This window comes from Tenrec ecaudatus, chromosome 6 (genome assembly GCF_050624435.1).
Source record: "Tenrec ecaudatus isolate mTenEca1 chromosome 6, mTenEca1.hap1, whole genome shotgun sequence".
NCBI lineage: Eukaryota > Metazoa > Chordata > Mammalia > Afrosoricida > Tenrecidae > Tenrec > Tenrec ecaudatus.
This window is the reverse complement of record NC_134535.1, coordinates 56662110-56668172: the sequence shown is the minus strand read 5'-3', so window position 1 is coordinate 56668172 and position 6063 is coordinate 56662110. Positions and strand designations below refer to the sequence as shown.

Genomic DNA, 6063 nt, shown 5'->3' with positions numbered 1-6063 from the left:
CAACACTTCACGCTCCTGTGCCATCCTCAAAAATGGTCCTGCACCCGATCCCGTCACTGCAGACACTGTGTCAGTCTTTCTCATACAGGGCTTCCTCTTTTTCACTGCCCCATCCACTTTACCAAGCTCACTATCTTTTCCCGGGGAGTCGTCTCGCCTGACAGTAAGTCCAACTTACATATGACAGAGTCTTGCTGTCCTTTCCTCTAAGGAGCACTCTGGCCTTGTTTTCTCCTCAGACAACTTGGTTTTTCCTTTCAAGCAGGCCATGCTACTTTCAATATTTCTTTCCTGCACAGCAATGCAAATGTATTGGTTCTTCTTTGGTCTTCCATATTCAATGTCCAACTTTCACATGCATTTGAAGCAAAGGAAATAGCAGCTTTTGGGTCAGATGTACCTTAGTCCTCAAAATAACCTCAGTGTTTTCAAAATCTAAACAGGTCTTGTGCAGCAGATTTACCCAATGCAACACATCTTTTTATCTCTGTACTATTGCTTCCAGTAGCATCCCTTGTGGATCCAAGCAAGAAATGATCCTTGACAACTTTAAGCTTTTCTCTATTTATCAGAAGGTTACCTATTGGCCTCATTATGAGGGTTTTGGTCTTCTTTATATTGTCATAATTCATATGGAAAGCATCAATCCTTGATCTTCTTCAGCAAGTGCTCCAAGTAGTCCACACTTTCAGCAAGCGTGGTTACGTAATCTGCATCTGGTAGTTTGTTACACCTTCTTCCCATCTTGATGCCATACTCTTCTTCATAGATGCTAGCTTCTCAGATTACTTGCTCAGCATACAGATTGAACAAGTTTGGTGAGAGGATACCACCTTGATGCACACCTTTCCTTATTTTAAACCATGCAAGATTTCCCATTCCCTGTTATTAATAGATGTTTGCAATTGGTTCTTCTCATCTGGGGAGTGCCTCGTCCTCACACGAGGGCTCTGAATGTTCTTCTCCATACATGTCATCATGATTAACTCTAATTTGAGAAGATGGTTCTTCCTCGGTCAGATATTGAGTGTCTTCCAACTGGAAGTCTCATCTACTGGCTCTATGTTTGGAAAAGTTTCGCTGCTGTTCAGAAGTGCAAAGTCTATTCCTTCTTCATAGTTTGCTTGTGGTCTGGAGGCACCAATGGAAAGTTTGTCACACTGGTTGACCCTGTTGGTACATTAAATACTGATAACATACCTTCCACAATCACAGCAACATGTAAGCCATCACAGTACAATTTATTATAAAAATAAGGTTCTTGCAAATTAATGCAATGAGGCTAAGGGAGCTTCAAAGTCTGTTACCCTAAGAAAACCAGTGACCAGGTAACAAACGAAGACACAAATATATCAATCTGTTCTCCCATTCAGATTTTGGACTATTACTTCCAAATATCAAACATAGAAACTTGACCAGACAGAAAAATAATCTGTCAACCTGACTTTAAAAATCCACTTATTTTTTTTAATCCAGTTCAGGTGATAAAAATTGTGAATACCTTTTTTTCTTACATCATAAAATTCTTGGTGATAGTTCATGATAATGGGTAGGAAATGTAAATTAGTTACCCACAATATTGACTATTTCTATTTCCTGAAGTTAAAGGGTGTCTAATGGCATCTTCTTACATTCTTCTTTTACAACTTATAATACATTGTTCTCCAATTTCTTTTTAGTCTAAGTATATGGAAATATATTTGCTATCAAAGAAAGTTTTCTGTTTGGTTTTACTTTTTCATCTTTCTATATTAGTCTCCCTTGGTTCATTGTAGACATATTTTCCATCTTCATGGGGTTGCTGTGACCACTCTCTCCTCTTCCAGTGTCTCCTCTCACCATAGATATTGGCATTTTTCTTGCCTCAGGCAAAGGCGGCACTGGATTTGGACCCTTTCATAAACTAGTTCTTTGGTCAGAGTCCTACCAAGAAGAGATGTTCAAAGGATGTTTATATATATGTTGGTTTTAATTCTTAGGTTTTATTGGACTTTATATTTTTCAGAGGTTATCCCTGAAAATATTGAAAAGTTCCTAATACTGTCTTCTGATATATATATAACAAAATCACATACACACACATACACATATCATGAAGAGAAAGAAAAATCTATTATAGTATCAGACATTATCTTCATTGAATATATCCAAACCAGTTAGGTTTAAACAAGCTTATATTTTAGTCATCGATATGTTTATTTTTTGCCTTTTTATTTGCAAGTTTAATTGTCCACATAGTTTTTCATTTTGAAGCAATACATAAATGAATATGCAAGTTTTGATCATAGGTTTGGTTGAAGCTGTGTATTTTTTCTTTTAGGAAATACTGTAATTTTCTAAAGTAGTAGCTATTAATGTGTTGTCTGCTGCACCAGAGTAATTAAAACCACTTGTGAACTTTGGGAAGAAATGCACAATTTCTGACACCACCCTAACCCTAGTGAATCAGATATTTTGTATCAGTCTTCACACCTGCTAAATTTCAGCAAGTGCTACATGCTGAAGGATGCAAGACTTTGAGAGTCATGGGAACACTGATCTAGATTAATCTAGGCTGGATAGTTAATCTGTTTTGGTAAAGATTTATAGGCTCAGAAAGCACAAGGGACATTCTGTTTTGTCCTATAAGGTTGTAAGGAGTTGGAATTGACGATGGCAGTGAGTTTGAAGTATTTAAAATATTGGGAGTGCTCAAAGATTATAGAAAAGAAATAGACTGAGTGAAAGAAATGGACAATTATTTAAGGTTTCGGGGAAAAAAAAGAGTCTTTGTACCAGTCTTTTATAGAGTGAGAACACTGCATGGAAAAGACTCGCTCACTGCCATCCAGTCCATTGCAACTCACAGTGACCTTAACAGGCAGGGCAGACCTGTCCCCATGGCTTTCGGAGACGGGAACTCTTTAAGGGAGCAGAAAGCCTTGTCGTCCTACTGAGGAGTGCCTGGTAGTTTGAACTGCTGATCTTGTGGTTAGCCACCCACCGCATAATCACTATGCCACCCAGAGTCCCACCTAATGATAAGGGAACTAGTTGAAACCACAATTAATAGACTTTTCCAAATATCTTGTACATTTACACATGATATGCACTAAAAAGGCCTTTTAATTGCTTACATCTTACTAGATCCCGCATTCAGAGGTGATTTCACTGTTCTGGAATAACCATGGGTATTTCTCTTTTGTAAAAGCACCCCAGGGTTTTGTTTTGTTTGTTTGTTTTTTAATTGAGATGACAGCGGTCTCCAAGGGGAGAGCGGGAGGAATGATAGGAGTTGCTGCCAATGCCAGATCAGATCACATCAGAGGGCTCAGACCTGCTGCCCCCTGAAGAGGGGGCTGCTCTCAGCAACAGGGCAAGAGAGAAGACCCGGGGCAGGGGCAGCCAGTAGATGGCACCATGTGGCAGCTGAGGAAGAGGGAGAACTAAGCCCTGTTTTATGTCTTCACCTATATATCAGCGATGAAAGCACCACAGCCATCAAGACCATCAAGACACCAACAAAGAGGGGAGCCTGCCCAAGGCCTGCTTCCTGGCCAGGCATGGCAAGCTGGGGACTGATCATGGCCAGGCTGTTGGCATCAGAAACATTAACGCAGTAGATTCCTAATCCATCCTTCAATGCCTGATGCAGAACCAGCTGGCAAACTGGGTTAGGTGACACATGCTGGCACAGCCTCTGGGCAGGGACTGGCACCCTGGTGATGAGATGATCATACAAGTTTCCTTGGGGATCCTGCCTTAGCAGGAAACAGATCAAACACATCTGCCTCGCTGGACAGCCCAGCTGGCAGGACCTTGGCACTCTCAAGAGGGAAGGAGACTTATTGATACAGAACACAATCCAGGGGGCTTGTTGCTTCACCAGCATTAACACGGCTGTGCCTTCTGGCTTGGGGCTTTGGAGCCTGTAATATCCTCTGTTGGCATCAATGGACTGGCATCTGGAGCCTCAGGCTCAGGGCTGGCTAGCCCTCGAGTGTGGTTTCTACTAACTCTGTAGTTGCTACCTCTGCAGCTATGGTTTCAGAGGGTCCTGCAGGTTTGGTACCTGTGACCTTTGCAGGTGTGATGTCTAGGACCCCTGAGGTTGGTACTTGCCCAGATGTAGTGCCAGTGACCTTAGTGGCTGGCACTTGCACAGTTGTGGCTCTAGAGGGCTTTGAGGTTGGCACCTGACTAGTATACAAGCTATAATGTCTGCAGTGGGTACTTGCTCAGCTGTAGTTCCAGGCACTTGTGTAGTTGGCTTGTACCCTTCTGTGGTGCCTGGGACCTGAGAGGAGCCATAGGAGGTGAGAGGAAAGTCAGCCTGCAGTACCACCTGGGCAGTGACTGGGCCAGCCTCCAAGTGCGTATGCTGCATGTGTCTGGGTGATCAGTGTCCCAAAATCCCAGGTGTAGGAGAGGTCAGCCCCTGTCAAATTGCCACTGGTGTCATGGAGCCAGGGGCCAAAGATCAGAGACTGATTCTTCAGTATCTGCTCTACCCACCCCCTCCAAGGCCAGCAGCTGGGACACGCTCAGGAAGAAAAGCACCTGAGGAGTCCTGGTAAGGGATGAGTGAGTGCAGGCAGGAGGCACGAGCGTAGCTCCTGGACCCATGGTGGTGGGAGACAGTCACTTCCATAGTATGTGCACCCAGCACCACCTGGCCTGTGTCAATGCTCAGCCCAGACACTGGGTCCAGAACTTGCCAGAACTGGCCCTGGATCTTCCAGACAGAAACAAAACTTCTCCTCAGAGACCATAAGCCAGATGGGCAGGGCCCACCACCAGGGAAGATGCAGGCAGTGTCAGGGTCTGGGGGGTACCCTGGCCATCCTTCCTGCACCTGGCTCCCATCGAGAGAGCATTGTTAGCCCAGAAGGCCTGCCCATCCTGCAGTCCCTTTTGGCTTTCCAGGATGTGCAGCACGCTAGAAGAAGAAGTACATGCTTGGGCAAAGTAGGCCCCTCATTACTGACCTTCAGAGCCACCCGGCCACCTCTCCAGAAGTCAGATGCCTGGACTTCTGTCCCTTCTCTGTATAGTTGCCTATTCCAGACATTGGTTCTGAGCTTTAGTTAACTTAATCTTGAAATAAATCAGTTGTATATATAATGGAGCAATGTACAGTTATTCAGTGATTGCCAGCCTGATGTGAAGAAGGGCAGTAATTTATTTGATTTTTTCAATCAGATCCTTATTCTGCTCTTTATGATGACTTATCTGTTGCTGCTTATTATACGATTTTTATTATTCCCATATTTATTTTAAAATTAGGCGTTTATTACCATATGCTCCAGCTACCTATATTAAGGAATATATACATCTCAGAGAAATAAGAGCTGAGACATAGAAAGATAAATATTCTTGCTTAAGACTATGCATAATAGTGAAATATGAAAATAACATAAATCTCCACCAGAGGAAGAATAGATAAACTAAATACAGCACATATACACTGTGGACTACGACGCAAGGAATAATGATGAATGTCCAAAATACCATATTACATGGATAAAAATAGAGGCCACTACAAGGAATAAAATAAGTCGACCACAAAGGACAAATACTAAATAAGACCACTATGATAAAAAAAAAGTCAAGAAACAGCTTACACACACACAATGTTATGGTTACCAGGCGTGGTAACCAACACCAGAATGCTCCCTAGAGGCAAGGATGACAAGACTCTACTTCACCTATGTTGGACTTGTTGTCAGGAGAGACCAATCCTTGTAGAAGAGTACAGTGCTTGGTAAAGTACAGGAGTAGCCAAAGGGGGGAAGTTCCTCAAAAGAAGAACTGACTGAGTAGCTGCCACAATGGCCTCCAACATCAGAACATCTTTGAGGATGGGGGAGAGCTGGGCAGGGCTTCCTTCTACTGAACATAGGGGCGCTGTGAGTTAGAATCAGCTAGATGGGACCTACCAACAGTCGGAGCGGGATGGGGTGGGATGGGAAGGGGACTCACTAACTATGGACGACATGCACATACTGGGCTGAAGAAAAGCAAAGAGGCATGGAAGCAATTAGTCCAATGACCCATTGGAACATGTGGATCTCAGCTTCCATG

The 6063-nt window shown here is 43.2% G+C and overlaps 1 pseudogene; it reads right to left on the bottom strand.

The window, feature by feature from the left end:
• Nucleotides 1-3310: 3310 nt before the first annotated feature.
• On the bottom strand, nt 3311-5824 carry LOC142451407 (melanocyte protein PMEL pseudogene; annotated as a pseudogene).
• Nucleotides 5825-6063: the final 239 nt, after the last annotated feature.